General features: G+C 46.2%; 1 protein-coding gene across 2 annotated transcripts in view; it reads left to right on the top strand.

Moving 5' to 3' along the window:
- Positions 1-22,276, top strand: part of SCAF8 (SR-related CTD associated factor 8) — a 227,983-nt gene extending 205,707 nt beyond the window's left edge. Inside the window, exons 23-25 of one of the 2 annotated variants that reach the window (XR_007724859.1) lie at positions 3,391-3,481; positions 12,941-13,071; positions 20,599-22,276. The gene's annotated coding sequence lies outside the window, so the exon portion shown is untranslated. The remainder of the gene's footprint in view (positions 1-3,390; positions 3,482-12,940; positions 13,072-20,598) is intronic. The other variant, XR_007724857.1, reaches the window with a different exon arrangement.
- The last annotated feature ends 284 nt before the right edge of the window (positions 22,277-22,560 follow it).

The following is a 22,560-nucleotide window of genomic DNA, read 5'->3' as shown; positions in this document are numbered from 1 at the left end:
CCCCTGAGCTGCCTCTCATGGCCACGTCATTGCATACTGCACGTCAGAGAGCCTTACAGTATGAATGAGTGCCACAGGTTACTCTGTGGGTGGACCTTTTTTCTCTTGCCTCATATCCGTACTCAGAAACCTGAGATAATATGTCCACGTGACAGTCTAGTGGATTGCCCTGAATCTTCAACTTACCAACATGGTACCCAGAAGATGTCTGAAGGAAGTTTTATTAAAGTAACAGAAAATTTAATAACTATATCCTGATAAGGGAGATCACAGTAAACTGCCATCCCAAAGGAGCCTCCGTTCTGGGGATTAAGATAGTATGAAGGTGCTGGGTGCGGTGGCTCATGCCTGTAATCCCAGCGTTTTGGGAGGCCGCGGCGGGTGGACCACAAGGTCAGGAGTTCAAGACCAGCCTGGCCAAGATGGTGAAACCCCGTCTCTACTAAAAAACTACAAAAATTAGCCAGGTGCGGTGGCAGATGCCTGTAATCCCAGCTACTCAGGAGGCTGAGGTAGGAGAATTGCTTGAGTCTGGGAAGTGGAGGTTGCAGTGAGCCGAGATCATGCCACTCCAGCCTGGGCAACAGAGAGAGACTCTGTCTCAAAAAAAAAAAAAAAAGTTTTAAGGGTCCTGAGTCTGACTCCTTAACCTCCTGGCCTTCTGGACTCTGATGCTCTCCTGTACTCTTTTGGCAGTGGGATGGTAGGAAGTTCCGTCCAGAGCTAACCAGTGTTTGTAGACTTCCATCAGCTCCCACAGTTCTAGCAATTAGGGCTAGAATTGGGGGTCCATCTTCTTGAGTCTGGGGCTCTCATGCAAATACAGAACTGATGTCATGGCCTGACAGGTGCCCATCCCCTGTCCCAGGCTATAAGAGAAAGGAGCCCTGACTCTGTTTTCCTCTCTCATCCCTAGAACTGCCTAACACTCCTTCTCCAGCTCTTCCTATCTCTGGGCATTCGATTTGGGCATCTCACCTTTAAAAGACTTCTCTTGGTGACAAACCAAAATTGTACCAGTTCACTCCAGGCACAGTGGCTCACGCCTGTAATCTGAGCACTTTGGGAGGCCAAGGCGGGCACATCACTTGAGGTCAGGAGTTAGTCCCTAGGCAGACACTTGCTCCTCTTGGCCCTCACCATTTTGTATGAGCCTCTAATAAAGCACTGGTCACTTTATTCTATAACTCAAGAGCTTTCACACTTTTTTCCACCATGGCCTAGAAAAGGAAATATAGTTTACATCGCAAACCAGTACACACAGAGGTTTATGTGATTGATAGAGATACATAGACATATGCCCTTGTGAGTTTCCTTACCTTTACTATATACACACTATTTTCTAGTCTATGCTATTCTGTTCTGCTTTGTTTGTTCATTTATATATTTTTAATGCTAATCAGGCCGGGCGCGGTGGCTCACGCCTGTAATCCCAGCACTTTGGGAGGCCAAGGTGGGCGAATCACTTGAGGTCAGGAGTTTGAGACCAGCCTGGCCAACATGGTGAAACCCCATTTCTACTAAACACACAAAAATTAGCCGGGCGTGGTGTGGCCTGGCCAACAGAGCAGACTCTGTCTCAAACAACAACAACAACAACAAATACATACGTACATATATATATATTTTTAATGATAATCAAGACCCACTAAATGAATCTCATGACCTTTTAATACGTTAAAAGCTGCACTTTGAACAACGTAGTTCTAGTTCTGATTCAAGATCTAGAAGAATTTGCTCAAAAAAAAAAAAGAAAAAAAGAAAAGAAAACTGAGTTTGGATTAAAATGCCTGAATCTGCTTCTCTCCTCCCTGTTAGATTGTGAGCTCACTGAGGACAGACCGTTTGTCTGTTTCTCCTTTATATACTCAGCACCTACCTTGGTGCTTGGCATGTAGGAGATGTGCAGATAAATATTAACTGAACCAAAGAACTCGGCCTCTCTGGGTCTTCGTGCCCCCATTTGTAAAATGGAGAAGTGCCCATGTGCATTCGGGGGGCAGTTGTGAGAAGAATGAGATCATTCACCTGTAGCAGCAGGCACAGAGCCCAGCGTTAATAGCTGCTCAATGAACCTGCATTTCTTTCTGGATTTCTACACCTAGCTCTTTCTTGGATTGACCACTTGACTCCCCTGCATTTTTTTTAAGTGTAATGAGAGGTTGAACTCTATTAGCCTCAGTTCCCAACCCGCTTAGGCATGCTAAGGTTTTCCAAGATGCTATGGATCCTGGAGGCAAATTGCCCTTCAGGGACAGCAATTTCTTCCTGAAACTCAGCACATACAGGTCAGGCATTGTCTGAAAATGTGAGCGGTCACGGGGCAGAGTCCTTTTTGTGACCCCCTGGTGGGACTCGTTTCTACATGAAAAAGTGTGACTTGAGCTGATTATTAGCATTTTGTTGCAAAAATGTAAATTACTTCCACATCTAGAAAGATTACAAAGTAAGTTTAGGCCAGGCGCAGAGGCTCACGCCTGTAATCTGAGCACTTTGGGAAGCCAAGGCGGGCACATCACTTGAGGTCAGGAGTTTGAGACCAGCCTAGCCAACATGGTGAAACCCCATCTCTACTAAAAATCCAAAAAAAAAATTAGCTGGGTGTGGTGATGGGCACCTGTAATTCAAGCTACTCGGGAGGCTGAGGCAGGAGAATCGCTTGAACCCAGGAGGCAGAGGTTGCAGTGAGCTGAGACTGCGCCATTGCACTCCAGCCTGGGCAATAAGGTGAGACTCCGTCTCAAAAAAATAAAAATAAAAAATAATAAAAAGTGTAAATCCAGCATGAAATTTGGAATATTTTCTGAATCAAAAGCCTTCATAAGAGCCGTTATTTCAAAATTGTGACCCTAAGTTAAGTCTGATGTAGCAGACAGAGCCCTGGTTGATGAACTTCTGACTTGGTCATTAACTGGCTGCTAGATTGCGGGTGGGACAGCCTCCCTGGATCTCATTTCTTCATCTTTGAGGAGGAGTATCCCATTCATCTCCAAAGTTCTATGACCCCAGATTTGAACCTTGGAGTCCTTTGTTTTCCATTCACTGGAATGTATTAACAAATGAGGAGATAGTATTTCAATGAACACATCTCAGTTGCAGAGTCTAATCAAATGCAATGCCTACAACATTTTCTCTATAATCATTTCTTGCTACTCTCATATAGAAAGATTAGATGATGCTTGAGCCAGCCTTAGAGCCAGTGGAGAGTCAGGTTAGCTGTTACTTGTGTACATAAAATCTCAAAAAACAAGGTTTCGCGTGAAGTATCATGATAGTTTGCTCTGAATTGCACCTCGTCTTATCCATGCAATGGGAACTTTTCATTTAATGTTGCAGATTGATCCCTCACCTGTGGGTAATTTAATGAGCCTATTTGTTGTTTTCTTCTAGGACAGAATGACTCGGAAGATAATGGAGCTTTGAAGCTTCTAGCAGAATATGAAGTCTTTCGTCTTCAGCTATCTGGGTTAAGTTTAAGCAGGTCAGTGGTGAGTTCCATTTGTACCCGTGTCTTTGGAAGTTCCTAATGGGCAGGCTGTCCTGAGGTTAGCAGGGAGATGGGGAACGTCTCACCTGCGTTGGGCTCCTCTAGCTACCTTGGCCTTAAAGCCGAGGTTTTCTCAGATGCGAGAAGTGAGATGCTTGGTGTGGTGAGGTTCACAGTGCAGTTTTCCAGCACCAGCTTCATGACGTGGAAGCTGCTCATCTGCTCCTTCTCGGTGTTGCCCCCGCAGAGATTCTGTGGAAAAGAAAATTAGATAATAAGTGGTTTAACTTGAAAGGCTAAGCTCCCTCAAAAAAATTTCAAAAGGGACTCCCTTCCCTCTGTTGTTTTCAAAATGAATGTTCACAGCTTCTGTACAATGCAGGGGCTCTCACATCATTGCTTGTGGACTCTGCACAATGTACAATGCAGGGGCTCTCACATCATTGCTTGTATAGAGAGAAAATAAGTTCACTATAAGAAACTGCCTTCTAGGCTGGGCGTGATGGCTCATGCTTGTAATCCCAGCACTTTGGGAGGCCGAGGCGGGTGGATCACCTGAGGTCACGGTTTTCAAGACCAGTCTGTTCACCATGGCAAAATCCCGTCTTTACTAAAAATACAAAATTAGCTGGGTGTGGTGGTGGGCACCTGTAATTCCAGCTACTCGGGAGGCTGAGGCAGGAGAATTGCTTGACCCCGGGAGAAGGAGGTTGCAGTGAACCGAGATAGCGCCACTGCACTCCAGCGTGGGTGACAAAGTGAGACTCCATCTCAAAATAAAAAATAAAAAAATAAAGAAACCGCCTTCTAACTTACTTATTGCCCATTGCTCATCTTTGCCCATTGCTCATCTTTGCCCATTGCGTTGACCTTGTTTGAGGTCTCCTTTCCCTTCTCCAGTTTCACCATCTTCCACCTAAAATAAAACTCATGTCCAACCATGTCACTCCCTGGGAATCCTCTGAATGGGCCTCCGTCTCCCTCAGGGAAAAAATCTGGTGTCCTAGCCCAGGCTCCAACCCCACAGTCCCCTCAGCCGCGTTGCTTGACGCCCCTTCGTCATCCTTGGACTCATCCTCTGTTGGGCCCCTCTATGTCTTTGCTCTTGCTGTCCTTTCTGTCTGGCACAACCACCAGCCCCTCCATCCCCGGTCTACCACGCAGCACCCAGCTCATGTGTCAGCCCCTCCAGGCAGCCTTTCTGGGACTCATTGCCCCGGGCTGCACACCTCCCTGTACCCAGAGTGCCTGAACACACCTGGTCCCCACACTCACCATGGCGACATGACATTTTTGCTTTCTCCTCCCTTTCACTGCACTGGGCACCCTTCTAGGTCAGGGACTTCCTCATCCTTGGGGCAAGGTTCAAACCCTGACTCTACGACTTACTGACCGTCAGCTCTTGGACTCTATCTCTTCCTAGCTTGCTTTCCTCATCTATAAAATGGAGGTAAGGAAAATACCTCTAATGTTGGGTTCCATGCCTGTTGAGTGATGTGTATGGAGCTCTAGGGCCAGTGCGAGGAAAAGGCTATGTAACTATTGTCTCATTAGTGCTCATCATACTGAAGATTAAGTTGAATGCAACTGTGCATTTTTTCCTTGAAGATCAGAGCCATGCAAATTGCAACACTGATTGTTCTCATGGACATCTTCTCGAACTTTTAGACAGTTTTGCTGAAGGAAGTTGAATGCAACTGTACTATTTTGTGACATCTTAAGGGTTTCTACGCTTATTTTTTTTAATTTAAAATATTTTAAATTTAAATGCGTACGTAGTAGGTGTAGATGTTTACAAGGCACATGAGATATTTTGGTAGAGGCATACAATAATGATCACATCAGGGTAAATGGAGTACCACCTCAAGCATTCATCATTTCGTGGTACGAATATTCCAATTGTACTCCTCAGTTATTCTAAAATGTACAAGCTGTTGCTGACTGTAATCTCCCTATTGTGCTATCAAATACTAGATCTTATTCATTGTATCTAACTCTATTTTTGTACCCATTAACCATCCCCAAATCCTTCCACCTTCCCCTTCGCCACTCCCAGCCTCTGGTAAGCAACATTCTACTCTCTTTTTGTTTTTATTTCTTTTTCTTTCTTTTTTCTTTTTTTTGATTGGAGAGTTTCATCCATTTACATTGAATATTGTTGATAAATAGGGACTTAGTACTACCATTTTGTCATTTGTTTCTGGTTGTGTTGGGATCTTCTCTTCCTTCCTTCCTTCCTTCCTGTCTTGCTCTGTCTCCCAGGCTGGAGTGCAGTGGTGCAATCTCGGCTCACTGCAACCTCCAGTGCCTAGGCTCAAGCAATTCTTGTGTGTCAGCCTCCTGAGTAGCTGGCGTGTGCCACCACACGTGGCTAATTTTTTGTATTTTTAGTAGAGACAGGGTTTCACCATGTTAGCTAGCCTGGTCTTGAACTCCTGGCCTTAAGTTGATCTGCCTACCTCAGCCACCCAAACCTGTCTCTTATTTATTTATTTATTTTCTTGAAAGTGTTTTTCTCTGGAAGCATATTTTAATTTCTTGCTTTGCATACCTATTGTAGGATTTTTGATTTGAGGTTACCAAGGGGATTGCAGATAACATAACACATTATTTTAGACTCATGACAACTTAACTCTGATTGCAAAAACAAGCAAGTAAAGAGAAGAGTAATAAAAACTCTACACTTTTTCTCCCCAACTTTTAAATTTTTTGTTGTTTTTTTTTTTTTTTTTTTTTTTTTTTTTTGGAGACTGAGTCTTGCTCTATGACCCGGGCTGGAGTGCAGTGGCATGATCTGGGCTTGCTGCAACCTCCCCCTTCTGGGTTCAAGCAATTCTTGTGCCTCAGCCTCCCAAGTAGCTGGGATTACGGGTTCATGCCACCACACCCCACTAATTTTCGTATTTTATTAGCAGAGATAGGGTTTCACCATGTTGGCCAGGTTGGTCTCAAACTCCTGACCTCAAGTGATCTGCCCGCCTTGGCCTCCCAAAGTGCTGGGATAACAGGCATGAGCCATCATGCCCAGCCAACTTTTTGTTGTTTCTATTTATATCTTATTGTACTGTCTGTGTCTTAAAAAGTTGTTGTAGTTGTTATTTTTGATAGGTTCATCTTTTAGTCTTCCTTTTCAAGATATGAAAAATTTACATATCACAGCTATAATCGTGTTATTATATTCTGTATTTGTCTGTGTACTTACTGTTACCAGTGAGTTTTGTAACTTCAGATGATTTCTTATTGCTTGTTAACACCCCCTTTAGATTGAAGAACTCACCTTAGCATTTTTTGCAGGACAGATCTGGCATTGACAAAATCTGTCTGCTTTTGTTTGGCAAAGTCTTTATTTCTCCTTCATGTTTGAAAGATATTTTTGGCCGGGCACAGTGGCTCACACCTGTAATCCCAACACTTTGGGAGGCCGAGACAGGTGGGTCATTTGAGGTCAGGCGTTCAAGACCAGCCTGGCCAACATGGTGAACCCTGTCTCTACTAAAAATACAAAAATTAGCCGGGTAGTAGAGGCACAAGCCTGTAATCACAGCTACTCGGGAAGCTGAGGCAGGAGAATCACTTGAGCCTGGGAGGTGTAGGTTGCAGTGAGCTGAGATCGTGCCACTGCACTCCAGTCTTTACAATAGAGTGAGACCCTGTCTCAAAAAAAAAATAATAATAATAATAGAAAAATTTAAAAAAAATATTTTCACTGGATATAATATTCTAGGATAAAAGTTTTCTCCTTCAGTACTTTAAATATGTCATGCCACTCTCTCCTGGCTCATAAGGTTTCCACTAAGAAATCTGCTGCCAGACGTGTCAGAGCTCCCTTATAGTTCTTTTTTGTTTGTTTGTTTTGTTTGTTTGTTTTTGCTGTTTTTAGGATCTTTGCTTTATCTTTGACCTTTAGGAGTTTGATTATTAAGTGTCTTCGGGTAGTCTTTTTTGGGTTAAATCTGCTTGGTGTTCTATAATCTTGCACTTGAATATTGATATCTTTCTCCGGGTTTGGAAAGTTCTCTGTTATTATCTCTTTGAATAAACTTTCTTTTTCTCTTTCTTTTTTCTTTTTTTTTTTTTTTTTGGGACAGAGTTTCACTCTTGTTGCCCAGTCTGGAGTGCAATGGTGCAATCTCGGCTCACCACGACCTCTGCCTCCTGGGTTCAAGTGATTCTCCTGCCTCAGCCTCCCGAGTAGCTGGGATTACAGGTGTGCGCCACCACACCTGGCTAATTTTGTATTTTTAGTAGAGATGGGGTTTCTCTACGTTGGTCAGGCTGTTCTTGAACTTCTGACCTCAGGTGATCCTGCCGCCTCAGCCTCCCAAAGTGCTGGGATTACAGGCGTGAGCCACCGCACCCGGCCCCACTTTCCTTTTTTTTTTTTTTAATTTTTTTTTTTTTTTTTTAGATGGAGTCTCGCTCTGTCACTTGGGCACTCAGGCTGGAGTGCAATGGCACGATCTTGGCTCACTGCAACCTCCGCCACCCGGGTTCAAGAGATTCTTCCACCTCAGCCTCCTGAGTACCTGGGATTACAGCACACGCCATCATGCCTGGCTAATTTTTGTAGAGATGAGATTTCACCGTGTTGGTCAGGCTGGTCTTGAACTCCTGACCTCAGATGATCTACCTACCTCGTCCTCCCAAAGTCTTGGGATTACAGGCGTGAGCCACCACACCCTGCTAAGTAAACTTTCTATCAGTCTCTCTATTTCCTCTACCTCCTCTTTAAGGCCAATAACTCTTTGATTTGCCTATTTGAGGCTATTTTCTAACCCCTGTAGGTGTGCTTCATTATTGTTTATTCTTTTTTCTTTTGACTCCTCTGTGTATTTTCAAATAGCCTGTTTTGAAGCTCACTAATTCTTTCTTCTGTTTGATCAGTTCTGCTGTCCAGAGACTGATGCATTCTTCAGTTTATCAATTGAATTTTCTAGGTCCAGAATTCCTGCTTGATTCTTTGTAATTATTTCAATCTTTTTGTTAAACTTATCTGACAGGATTCCGAATTCCTTCTCTGTGTTATCTTGGATTTTGCTGTTTCCTCAAAACAGCTATTTTGAATTCTCTGTCTAAAAGGTCATATATCGCTATCATTCTGGAATTAGTCACTGGTGTCTTATTTAGTTTATTTGGTGAGGTCATGTTTTTCTGGATGGTCTTGATACTTGTGGATGTTTGTTGATGTCTAGATATTAAAGATTTAGGTATTTATTCTAATCTTCACAATTTGGACTTCATTGTACCCGTCTTTCTTGAGAAGGCTTTCCGAATATTCAAAGGGAATTGAGGGTTGTGATCTAAGTCTTTGGTCATTGCAGTCATATGTGCAGTACAAAGCAACCCAAGCCCAGTGACAGTATAACTTTTGCAGACCTGTTGCCTTGGTGATCTTGGATAAGATCCAAGAGAATTCCCTGGATTACCAGGCAGAGTCTCTTGTACCCTTCTCTTACTTTCCACCAAACAAATGGAATCACTCTGTCCATGCTGAGCTGTCTAGATTTGGGGGAGGGGTGACACAAACACTTCCATGGCCATCACTGCTGAGAGTGTGCTGGGTCACACCTGAAGCCAGCACAGTACTGGTTCTCACCCAAGGCCTGTGGCGACCTGATATTTATTCAAGGCCCAAGAGCTTTTTAGATGGCCGGTGGTGAATTCTTCTTGGACTGTCTTTTGCTTCAGGGCAGTGGGTTCCCTTCTGGCCCAGGGGGGGTCTAGAAATGTCACCCAGGAGCTATGGCCTCGAATGGGGGCTTCAGGACTTTAGTGCTTTATTTTACTGTGGCTAAGCTGGTATCCAAGTTGCAAGATAGAGTCCTCTTTACTCTTTCCTCTCCCCTTGGAACTGTGAGCTGTGCTGCCTGGGGTTGGGGGACAGGCCTTGAGCACCTCAGCTAGTGTTTCACCGGGTTGCATGCACACTAAGCCTGCTGGCTCCAACGTCGGCCCAGTACCAGGACTTGCCCATGAATTGCAGTCCTTGTGGCCTAAACTGTCTTTCAAGTTTATTTAGTACCCTGGAGCACTTGAGCCTGCAGTGGCAGGGCTTGCTGGAACTCCGGTTCTGACTACCGAGACGAACACTTCTCCAGCTAGGACTGGTCTAAATGCTCCCTCCATGGGCACCAGCCTAATTCTGCCCTTTGTTTCTTTCCACTGTATCAGGGCAGCACTGAGTTGCAATGCAAAGCTCCATAATCACTTCCCTCTCCCTCTTCCAAGGACACAGATTCTCTGCATCATGCTGAGCTCCTAGGGGAAAGGGAAAGGATCATGTAAGCAATTCAAGGCTGTCTTTCCCACCCTCTTCAGTGCCTCTTCCTTTATATGATGTTAAAACCAGGTACTGTGACTACTCACCTTATTTTTTGGTTCTTATGAAGGTGCTGTCTTCTGTGGATAATTGTTCAATTTGGTGTTCTTGGGGGGTGGGATTGGAGGGGACAGGGAGGGATGACAGCTAGAGGGTTCTATTTGGCCATCTTGCTCTCTTTATAGTTATTCTTCATTAAATAGAATCACCAGGGCAGGAGGGTGTCACTACTGCTTTGATTCCAGATGCCTCTAAGCTTGTAGGCCATTTGAAGACTTCCAAAGCTATAGAACAGGTTCCTTCAGGGAGTCCCCTTCCTACTCCTCTGTAATATCCATGCCACCTGAAGATAGCGGTGGGAGAGGATTCCCTCAGCTTCCTCCAGAGTGTGAAGGAGGTGCTGAGGATAGAGCTTCTGAGCCTGAATCTCTTCCAACTCAGGAGATGTCAGAGTCTGTGTTCCATGACTGGCTCCCCAGCAGTCTCCACAGATATGCTTAAATTTGGGTAGACTCAGTCATGCTGCCCAAAGCTGCATTCACTCATAGGGAGAATGAGGGACTCACAGTACTGCTGCCATGTCCCTTTGAGGTGGCCTCTGTGTGCACCTGCTGGTCCTGCAGCCCAGTCTGCTCTCTGTACACAATCGCCATGAGCAGCACGTGGGCCAAGAAATGCTCAGTGCTCAGGCCTGGCATCCAGACTTCTTTCACACGCTCATAAGGCAGCCAGCGTGTTTCCCCAGGTACCCCAGGGGCTTTGGGCACAGAGGACCACATGTCCAGAAGTCTAGGCCATTCAGATGTGTGCCATGTGGACCTCCCTCTGGAGAAAAGAGCTGGGTGCACATCTCAGGGTGTGCAATGGGCATGAGTGTGTTTGGCGAGCATGCTCAGGATGAAGATCACCCCCTCCTTTATCCCACTGCTTCCTGTAGCTTCCAAACCACCTCCTCAGAAGTGTCACCTCCAGCCACTGCTTCCTGTAGCTTGCAAACCGCCTCCTCAGAAGTGTCACCTCCAGCCACTGCTTCCTGCTCTTTCACATTTTCTTTCTTCTTCATCTGTGCTCTGTGGTTTGGCATCTGCCCCAACTGCTCTGCTGCAGTCTTGTCTACCATCCATGAATGAATGACTTCCTTTAAAAACACCGCCTTGTCTTTCCTTGGTCCTTCTTCTCCTTTTCCTTCCTTCCAAAGTTGTCACTGTGGACATCCTGCTGCCTCCTCCTCCACCCCCCATCAGGAAACTGTTCCCTCAGGCTCACCTGACCTAGCCCTTCCCAGTTTCCTTAGCACCTGGGCAGGTCCTTCTGGGTGACTCATCCCACCCTAGCAAGCAGATTTTGGAGACATACCTAAGAGCTCTCCCCTATTCTTCTGGTGAAGCGTTTTGTCTTTTCAGAGAAGTCACTGCAAGCAAGGGTGACTTGCTGACTTCAATCTTCAGCCCTGACTCCTCTTCTGAATTATAGTTACTGCCTGGACATTGTGCCCTGGGGGATCGATTCACACTGAACATGAACCACAATGAACTCATTTCCCCCACCTTCTGCCCTGCCCCAAATCCTCGCCCTAGTCTCTGTGAGGAGGGCACCTCTTTCAGCCATCCAACCTCTAGAGCCAACTTTGACACTTCCATATGCTTCTTCCCCTGGAAAGGGACACCAAGTTCTGCTTTTCTTTGAAAATCCTTTAGATTTGCCTCTAGTCTCTGTCCTTGTGACCTCTGGCAATAGCTTCTGCTCTGGGCTCCCACTCCAGTGCCTCATTTCTGGACTTCAACACAATTTGTTTGTTGTTGTTGTTGTTGTTTTTGTTTGTTTTTTTTTTGGTTTTTTTTGTTGTTGTTGTTTTGTTTGTTTGTTTTTGAGACGGAGTCTTGCTCTGTCGCCCAAGCTGGAGTGCAGTGGCGCGATCCTGGCTCACTGCAAGCTCCGCCTCCTGGGTTCACGCCATTCTCCTGCCCCAGCCTCCCGAGTTGGGACTACAGGCATCCGCCACTGCGCCCGGCTCATTTTTTGTATTTTTAGTAGAGACGGGGTTTCACCGTGGTCTCGATCTCCTGACCTTGTGATCCGCCCGCCTCGGCCTCCCAAAGTGCCACAATTTGTTTTATTTTATTTTTGAGACGAAGTCTCACTCTGTCACCCAGGCTGGAGTGCAGTGGTGTGATCTCGACTCACTGCAACCTCCACCTCCTGGGTTTAAGTGATTCTCCCGCCTCAGCCTCCCGAGGAGCTGCGACTATAGCCTTGCGCCACCACGCCCGGCTAATTTTTGTATCTTTTAATAGAGATGGGTTTCACCATATTGGCCAGGCTGGTCTCAAACTCCTGACCTCGTGATCCACCCATTTCAGCCTCCCAAAGTGCGGAGATTACAGGCATGTGCCACCGCGCCCAGCCCACAATTAGTTTTCATATCACCCTCTGCTCAAAAACCTTAAGTGGCTCCTTCTGACCCAGGATGGGTCAAGTCCAGGTTCTAAAGCCCTATGTAACCTGGCTCCAACCTACCCATGTCCAACCATATTTCCCACACCCTCCCCAGATATTCCTGGAACACCTCTTCTCTTCAAGGCACTGGCCCAGGTTCTAGGGGAATCAAGGAGGAGGAAGTCTGGTCTTCTCCTTCAAGACCTTTTCAGTGAGATGGAAGCTGGAGGTGGGGCATGTAGCTACGCACAGGAACTCTAATGACAATGTAAGTGGCATTGTCACAGGCAGGTCATGTGACACGGGAGCACAGAGAAGAGGACCATTAGTTCAGACATACCGTATGTGTGGCTTGATGTGACATCCTATCAACGTGAAACATAACTGTTTCTTAAGCCATTTTGCTCACAACACATCCAATGAATTCTTGTGAGAATGTACCAAATTATTCAAAACAAATTTTTTAATAAAAAAACACAACAACAACAACGATTTCCCTCAAAACAGTTTTTTTTTTTTTTTTTTTTGAGATGGAGTCTCGCTGTTTCCCAGGCTGGAGTGCAGTGGTGTGATCTCAGCTCACTGCAATCTCTGCCTCCCAGGTTCAAGCTATTCTCTTGCCTCAGTCACCTGAGTAGCTGGGATTACAGGCACCCGCCACCACGCCTGGCTAATTTTTGTATTTTTAATACGGACAGGGTTTCACCATGCTGGCCAGACTGGTCTCAAACTCCTGGACTCAGGTGATCCACCCACCTCGGCCTCCCAAAGTGTTGGGATTACAGGCGTTAGCCACCGTACCCAGCCTCGAAACAGTTTGATTTTTGAGGTAAGTTGAAAAGGGTGCCTCCTTTTCATCAATTTGGAGGGGGGGTAACAATTTGCGTGTATTTCTATTTTTGAAAAAGCTCTTTTCAAACATCCTGTTAGACCGGGCACTATGACTCATGCCTGTAATCACAACACTTTGGGAGGCCATCGCAGGAGGACTGCTTGAGCTCAGGAGTTCAAGACCAGCCTGGGCAACAAAGCAAGACCTTGTCTCTGCTAAAAATAAGAAAAATTAGCTGGGCGTGACAGTGCGTGCCTGTGGTCCCAGCTACTTGGAGGCTGAGGGTGAGAGGATCACTTGAGCCCAGGAGATCGAGGTTGGAGTGAGCTATGATAGCGCCCCTGCACTCCGGCGGTGGGCAACAGAGCAAGATTCTGTCTTAAAAAAACAAACAAAAAAACCCCACGAAAACACTTCTTGTTAGGATAGATGTGGTGGCTCCCGCCTGTGATCACAGCACTTTGGGAGGCCAAGGTTAGAGGATCGTGTGAAGTCAAGAGTTTGAGACCATTCTGGACAACACAGCAAAACCCCAAACTATACCCAAAACAACCCCGAAACCAAAACTTCTTGCTATTGGTAAAAGTACTGAATTTTTCTATGAACATCAAAGTTAAATACCTGACTGATATGAAAATGGTCTTGTCAAATGCATGAAAAAGGACTGGTTGTCTTCTGGTGAGATGAGAGTCATAGTTTTGGAGTATTTCTGTGACGTTCTCTCATTTCAAGAGCGCCACTCAGCTGCTTCCTGTACAAACCTCCACAGAGAAATTCCAGGTGAGACCTCTGTGAACTGAGGCTTCCATGTGAATCTCTCCCTTCAGGAAAACTCCACTTCTGTGCAGTGTTCCAGCCTGTGCCTGTGGTCTTGCATTCTTGAGACTTTGTTGTGGATAAGAAGAAAAATTCTGTGGCCCTGGAACTGTTTCTGGATGGTTCCTCCATCTATTACTTTCTCATTATATTAGTGTCTGCCTCGGGATCCAAGATAAACCATTTTCCCATGCCTGGTGAGAGACTATAGTACAAACCCTTGATGTTTTATTGCCATGTTATTAGAACCAGCCTCCTAATTTGCACTGTAAAATTTGAGAGAGTAAACGTATGGGTATGTGTCTTCATGTGTGCCAAACTCACACTGTGGGCACGCATGCAGTACACACACACATTCCTTTTGTTACCACTTTGAACTCTGAATGAGATTTTGTGAGTGTGCACCTGGGGTAGATCCCTTAGTATTAGGTATAAACCCCAGAGCAGCCAGCCCTGGCTTTCTCCCTCACCTGAGCACCTGAGCCCAGGGAGAATAAGTAGGTAAGTTCCAGCCCCTTCCTGCCCTGAGGCGTGCAAACTCGCCTGCAACCCCTACTCCATAGCCACACATGCACTCACAGACTTAAGGGTTTGCAGAGCACATTGAGGCTCTCCTCAAAGCACATTGAGGATCCACATGGAGAGATCAAGGATGGGAGGAGTGCTGGGAGCAGTGGCTCATGCCTGTTATCCCAGCACGTTGGGAGGTAGAGGTGGGAGGATCACTTGAGCCCAGGAATTAAAGACCAGCCTAGGCAGCATGGCAAAACCCGTCTATACAAAAAATACAAAAATTAGCTGGGTGTGGTAGTGCATGCCTGTAGTCCTAGCTGCTTGGGAGGTTGAGATGGGAGGATCACTTGAGCCTGGGGAGGTTGAGGCAGCAGTGAGCCATGGTTACACCACTGCACTCCAGCCTGGGTGGGTGACAGAACAAGAACTGGTCTCAAAAAACAAAAAAAAGGATGGGAAAGAGCTGCCTTGAGTAATTCCCAGAGGACATTCTCTCCTTCGTTTTTTTGTTTTGTTTTGTTTTTTGTTTTTGTTTTTGTTTTTTTTGAAATGTAGTTTTGCTCTTGTCACCCAGACTGGAGTGCAATGGCTCACTGCAAGCTCCGCCTCCCGGGTTCAAACGATTCTCCTGCCTCAGCCTCCCGAGTAGCTGGGATTACGGGCATGCGCCACCATGCCCAGCTAATTTTGTATTTTTAGTGGAGATGGGGTTTCTCCATGTTGGTCAGGCTGATTTCAAACTCCTGACCTCAGGTGATCCACCTGCCTCAGCCTCCCAAAGTGCTGGGATTACAGGCGTGAGCGGCCATGCTGGCCTCTCTCCTTCATCTTTGCACTTTACTCTCCCTCTTCTCCCTCTGGCGAGACATATTTCTGTGAAGCCCTCTTTCTTATGGCACCTTTCTTCTTTTGTTATTGTTGAGACAGGGTCTTGCTCTGTCACCCAAGCTGGAGTGCAGTCGCTCATTGCAGCCTCAGCTTCCCAAGTGGCTGAGACTACAGGCATGAGCCACCATGCCTGGCTATTTTTTTATTTTTTTTTAGAGATGGGGTCTCGCTATGTTGCCCAGGCTGGTCTTGAACTCCTGGGCTGAAGTGATCCTCCTGCCTCTGCCTTAGGATTACAGGCATGAACCACCACGCCCAGCTCTCCTATATTTCCTTGTCATCACCTTTTCTCCCTGACAGAGCTCCAGCCTCAGGTGTCCCTTTGGTGGGTGCTCCTGTTTTTCCAGGGGTCCATGTTGTGATTATGCTGAGCCAACCACACTATGTCCCTCTCCTCATAACCCAAGGCACAGGCAAGTCTGTTGGACCATCTGGCAGGAGAGAGCCAAGGTCTGGACAAGCAGCCTGGACCCCATCATTCCTTTTTTTTTTTTTTTTTTTTTTTTGATACAGGGTCTCACTCTGTCGCCCAGGCTGGAGTGCAGTGTCGCAATCTTGTCTCACTGCAACCTCCCCCTCCTGGATACAAGTGATTCTCCTGCCTCAGCCTCCCGAGTAGCTGGGACTATAGGTGCCCGCTACCATGCCTGGCTAATTTTTGTATTTTTAGTAGAGATGGGGTTTTGCCATGTCGGCCAGTCTGGTCTCAAACTCCTGACCTCAGGTGATCCACCAGCCCCGGCCTCGCAAAGTACTGGGATTACAGACCTGAGCCATGACACTCGGCCCCATCATTACTTTATTCTTACCAGCTGCACTCACTGGTACTAGAAGTTCATGATTTACCTGAGTCAATAATGATACTATAACATCAGATTCCATTGATCAAAAGAGGATCTCGTCAGTCTAGCACTCAGTGGAAAAAAAAATTGCAGAAAATCTGGAGGCTTGCCAGTGGAATAAGATTTTTAAAGGATGTGCAAAAAATCTGGGAAAAGAGGCGTGAATGACCAGGGATGGATATGAGAGGAGATTTAGGACAGCGGTAGCCTAACATATGCCTGTGCTTGCAGAGATGCAGAAGAGGGTAAATGAGAATTTTAAAGCTGATTTAGACAGAGTTAAAGGGGAATGGGTGGTAATGAGACCTCTGCTAGAGGTATCACACGTGCCTGGGCAGCTGCGGAGGAAGACTCATGAAGGGAGTTTAAGGAGCAAAGCACCAGGACCTTTCCAACCCTGAGAGGCTGTGAGTCTATGAGGCCCATAGGTGTCCAAGGATGTGAACTATTAAGATAGTTCTAGAAATGGAAAGAACAGCTACTGAATAATTATCAGTAATTATTGCTTTTCACCTAAAATATGTAATGCAGCTTCCAAAATTACTGACTTTTGGCAGAGCACAGTGGTTCGCACCTGTAATCCCAGCACTTTAGGAGGCTGAGATGGGCAGGTCTCTTGAGCTCAGGAGTTTGAGACCAGCCTGGGCATCATAGTGGGAACTTGTCTCTACAAAGAATACAAAAATTAGCCAAACATGGTGGCACGTACCTGTAGTCCCAGCTGCTTGGAAAGCTGAGGCAGGAGGATCTTATAATTCCAAGACGCAGAAACTACAGCGAGCCGTGATCATGCCACTGCATTCCAATCTAGGCGACAGAGCGAGACCCTATCTGAAAAAAAAAAGAAACGACAAAAAACACCCAACCAAACAATTCCTGATTTTATCCCTAGGATATAGGTTATTCTCTGGGAGAAACTGGTTAGTTCAATTCACTCTATCGTTAGCAGATGATAATATTCTGCACTTAAATCACTCCTTTCATCTGTAGCTCTCAAAGAATTTTATAAGCAGTAATTAATTCTCACATGTGGCTTTGAACCTATTTTCACACTTGTCAAATGGATAGGAAACAATTTCGTACCTGGGAAAAGCCAAAATACTGCAGTGGTGTCTCCCAGGTTTCCAGAGACCCATCGGAAGAGTCAAAAACCTCTGTCACCTCTGCAGACATCTCACCTCAGAGGGACCAGATGTCCAACCGCTTGTGGATGACAGTCTGATACTGACGTCAAATAATTAACACTTCTTCCTACCACTTATTTCTAGTCAGATCTTCTGACATTAAAGTATCAAATAGGATGTGATATTTGGGAAAAGTTTTCAGACCTCTAATCATGTATGGATTTGAGAATTAAATATCCCTTCTGCCTTTATAAAATTATAGCTCTTCTTATTTTTTTTTTAATTTTTTTTTTAGATTAAGTCTCACCCTGTCGCCCAGGCTGGAGTACAGTGGCTTGATCTCGGCTCACTGCAACCTCCGCCTCCTGGGTTCGAGCAATTCTCCTGCCTCAGCCTCCCTAGTAGGTAGGATTACAGGTGCATGCCACCACACCCGGCTAATTTTTTATATTTTTGGTAGAGACGGGGTTTCATCATGTTGGCCAGGCTGGTCTTGAACTCCTGACCTCGTGATCCACCTGCCTCGGCCTCCCAAAATGCTGGGATTATGGGCGTAAGCCACTGTGCCCGGCCCGAGCTCTCTTATATTCTCTACTACACACAAACTCACAGACCAAACCTGAGCCGCCTGGAGGGTTCTGGGACAGGACGGGGCACTTTATGGCCTCACCATTTCCCACACCGCGTCCCACTGCCCTAGCCACAGCTACCACTTACCACTGTTAAAATAGTAATGAGGAAATCCTCTGGGGTCCCAGATGAAGGAAAAAGCTTCACATTATACCCTCCCACCCCTACAGTTCTGATTTTGACACTGACATTTTAATAGTTGAAAACTAAACACGACCTGGTGCCTTCATTTCTTCTCCACTCGTTCCCTTCTTAACCCCCTGCAGTCCAGCCTCCACACTGTCCCCTCTTCTGAAGCCATTTATGAAAAGTCTTCAGTGACTTTGTCATGGAATTCCAAGAGGCATTTCTCGGGGTCATTCCATCTGAGCTCCTTCATCCTGCTGCCCACCCTGTCCCCTTGAAGGTCTCTTTTCCCTCGACGTCTGGGACGCTGAATTTCCCATTTTTCTTTCACCTCTCTGACACTTTCCCTTCTGGTTTGGAGGACTTTCCACAGGGGCCATCGGTCCTGGGGGTCTCCGACCTGTCTTGTGGGATCAACTCCCGCCATCCTTATCTCTGACAGGGGTAGAGATATCCCTCCTGATTTCCCAGATGAAGCGCGGGAGAGATGGGGTTCATCCCACGCTTCCTTCCATTTTCTGCACCCCCGAGCTCGTGGAGTTTCTTTTTCCTCTTGTAGCTGTCACCCCTTCACTGGCCAGCATTGTTAGTTCAGGCCCCTACAAGCAGAGTATTTTCCCCCAAACTCTTCTGTTCATGCGCATTAACTAAATATGTTTGCATGTGCTCCCCCAGGTTTTAAAGTGTGTTTATTTGAGACATATTCCACTCTCCCAATTTTTGATTGTTTATACATTATATACTCTTTTTTTTTGAGACGGAATCTAGTTCTATTGCCCAGGCTGGAGTGCAGTGGCATGATCTCAGCTCACTGCAACCTCTGCCTCCTGGGTTCAAGCAATTCTCCAGCCTCAGCCTCCTGAGTAGCTGGGACTACAAGCACACACCACCACGCCCAGGTAATTTTTTTATTTGTTCGTTTGTATTTTTAGTAGAGATGGGGTTTCACCATGTTGGCCAGGCTGGTCTCAAACTCCAGACCTCAAGTGATCTGCCCACCTCGGCCCCACAGCGTGCTGGGATGACAGGCATGAGCCACCGTGCCCAGTCTCATATACTCTTTCTGTTAAACTAATGTGTTCATTTATTAGGTTGCTCCAAGAGTAATTGCCGTTTTTACCAATAAAGGAATGGCGAAAACAGCAATCACTTTTACATCCACCTAATAAATATGTAAAATAAAAACTCAAAAAGTTGAGATTTTTAAAAGTAAAACCAAATCAAAATTTTTTTTTTTTTTTTTTTTTTTTTGAGAAGGAGCCTCTCTCTGCTGTCCAGGCTAGAGTACAGTGGCGCAATCTTGGCTCACTGCAACCTCCGCCTCCCAGACTCAAGTGATTCTCCTGCCTCAGCCTCCCGAGTAGCTGGGACCACAGACACATGCCACCATACCTGGCTAATTTTTGTATTTTTAGTAGAGACAGGGTCTTACCATGTTAGCCAGGCTGGTCTCGAACTCCTGACCTCAAGTGGTCTGCCTACCTCGGCCTCCCAAAGTGCTGGGATTAGAGGCACGAGCCACCGCACCTGGCCCAAATCAAAATTCTGATATCTTCTTCCCATATCCCAGTGGGTGACCTTGAGCAGAGCTGGGAGGACACACCCATCAGTGAGCCCAGGGACCCAGAGGTCAGCAGCATCCTGAAGGCTTTGTCCACTGCCAGGCTGGCGCTCCTCCTTCCTACAGAGCGCAGCCTCTGTGCTCATCCCTATAAAACACTGGCTTCTTTTCCTTCCTTCTTCTGAGACCTCTGATCTCTGGGCTTTCCAGTAGAGAACAGGCAGTCCCAGCTGACCTTCAGGGAACTCCACATCCCATCACGACTTCTGTTCCAGCCTTTGCTCCCTTCAACACCCCACCTGTCCTCTCCAGGTCCTGGGCCTCTGCCTGGCTCAAGGTAAGCCTAGCTCACCTCTGCCCCGCCTTCCCTGTTCACGCCATCACGTTGTTCTCTCCTTCCTCACAGCTCTGTCCAATCTTTTGGCACCTGGCCACCCACTGTTACTTGACACTCTCACTCAAGCCATCTGCTCGCCTGACTGGATTCCGATCTCCAAGAGCACACAGTCCAGGTTCCTTCTGCATAGACTTTGAACCTGTCCTCTGTCCCTGCCATGCTCCTCAGTCCCCCTCTCAGGACGGCACCATCATGAGAGCGGCCTGAGCCCTCTTGGTGGCTGTGTTTGAACGGAGACAGCTGTGGGGGCCACAGAAGCTCTGACACAGTCCGATGTGCTGATCACACATGTACACGTGGACTTTACACGTTTGTGGCAGCTTAACACTGCTAAATTCTTAAACCTACTCAAGCTCAGCTTCTTGCAAATACAATTTCCCAGAAGTTGGTAATATAGTCTCCTAAAGATTTAACAGAAGAAAAGTTGGCTACTTATTGAAAAGTATGCTTTTGACTGCCAACTCGGATTATTTTAAATTAATGTTAATGCATGCAAGATTTGCTCAAAGCATCCATCTCTTTAGTGCCCGATGGGGCTCAGGGCATGTGTGTAAATCATTCAGATGACAATTTCCTGGATTGAGTGCTTGGCATTTACCTACCACGAATCAATGCGCTTATTCACAGATGGCAGCATGGGGACACTGAGGATGACTGGAGATGTTGGACACTTGGGAGCAGAGTGACTCTGAAACAGTCAAGAGACAGGAAGCCTGGAGCTTCTTCCAGATCTTCTTGAATTCTCCTTTAAAACTCACTAGCAAATGCTGACCTGGGAATTTGAAAACAGCACACTAAAATGAAGATATCAACTCACTTCCTGGACTTTAAACTTTATGCCTCTGTGGCTGGAATGCAGCCATCCAGTTCTTCAAGGTGCTTCCACGGGGACCATACCGTTACTGGGGTGAATAACCTTCAAGACCCCTTAGTGGGAACACACTCTTGTTTGTGAAACGAATGGTTACAGATTGCAAATGAATTTCTTGGTATACTTTAGGAGGGTATTGTCCAAGAAATTGAGCTGTTTAATTTTTTTTCTTTTTTTTTTTTTGAGACGGAGTTTGGCTCTTTTCGCCCAGGCTGGAGTGCAATGGCACCATCTCGGCTCACTGCAACCTCTGCCTCCCAGGTTCAAGTGATTCTCCTGCCTCAGCCTCCTGAGTAGCTGGGATTACAGGTGTTAGCCACCACACCTGACTAAGTTTTATATTTTTAGTAGAGATGGGGTTTCACCGTGTTTGTCAGTCTGGTCTTGAACTCCTGACCTCAGGTGATCTGCCTCCCTTGGTCTCCCAAAGTGCTGGGATTGCAGGCATGAGCCACTGTGTGTGGCCTGAGTTGTTTAATATTTAAACTACATGTTTTTCTTGTGGTAAACTTGGCAGACTTGGTGAATGTTATAATTGTGTTCAGAGTCCAAAAGTCATTCCATAGCATATATTTCAGGTATAATGATGGCTCAGTGTCCTGAACCAAGATTATCTTGGTGGCTGAGGGTAATACCTGATACTGTGGGTAGCAGGTCACACTCTCTGCAGGTTCCCATTGGGTCGGGTGATGCTTTTCAGATTAACGGTTAAGTGCAACTATCTTAGTGAGGGTTCATTGTTGAAGTTTCTCTTTGTTTCTTTATGCTTTTTAAAGTAACTTACCTGAATCTCTTACATTGATTGCAAAGGGCCAAGTTTGAGACAGTGACAGACTTAAGAGAAGGCCAAAGCTATCTACAAAAAGCTTTGCTAGCTAAATATGTCTTTGAGATTGTCGATCCTGTTATTCTTACAAGAGGCCCACAGAAAAAGGAAGAAAGAAGGAAAGAAAAGAAAGAAAGGAGGGATGGAGGGTAGAAGGAGACAGGGAGGAAGAAAGAAAGAGGGCCGGGCGTGGTGGCTCACGCCTGTAGTCCCAGCACTTTGGGAGGCCAAGGTGGGCAGATCACGAGGTCAGGGGTTTGAGACCAACCTGGTCAACATGGTGAAACCCCGTCTCTACTAAAAATACAAAACTTAGCCAGGCGTGGTGGCACACGCCTGTAATCCCAGTTACTTGGGGGGCTGAGGCAGGAGAATCACTTGAACCTGGGAGGCAGAAGTTGCAGCGAGTCAAGATGAAGCCATTGCACTCCAGCTTGGGTGACAGAGCAAGACTCTGACTCAAAACAAAACAAAACAAAACAAACAAAAAACCACACAAAATGAAAGAAAGAAAGAAAGAAAGAAAGAAAGAAAGAAAGAAAGAAAGAAAGAAAGAAAGAAAGAAAGAAAGAAAGAAAGAAAGAAAGAAAAGAAAGAAAAAGAAAGAAGGAAAGAAAGAAAGAGAAGGAAGGAAGGAAGGAAGGAAGGAAGGAAGGAAGGAGGGAGGGAGGGAGGGAGGGAGGGAGGGAGGGAGGGAGGGAGAAAGGGGAGAAAGGGGAGAAAGGAAGGGAAGAAAAGTCAATCTCCCAGAAAATCCCATCTGGTTTTCTAGCGGCTTCTCTAAGCAAGGCTTAGCTCAGCACAAGCTTCCCTTCCAGCCCCACCTCCCACTGTGGCCATTGGCAGGGGCTGTTGGGACCACCACAGAGGGCACATAGGGAAGGGGGTGCAA

Source organism: Macaca thibetana, chromosome 4 (assembly GCF_024542745.1).
Source record: "Macaca thibetana thibetana isolate TM-01 chromosome 4, ASM2454274v1, whole genome shotgun sequence".
NCBI lineage: Eukaryota > Metazoa > Chordata > Mammalia > Primates > Cercopithecidae > Macaca > Macaca thibetana.
This window is presented reverse-complemented; position numbering and strand designations above follow the sequence as displayed.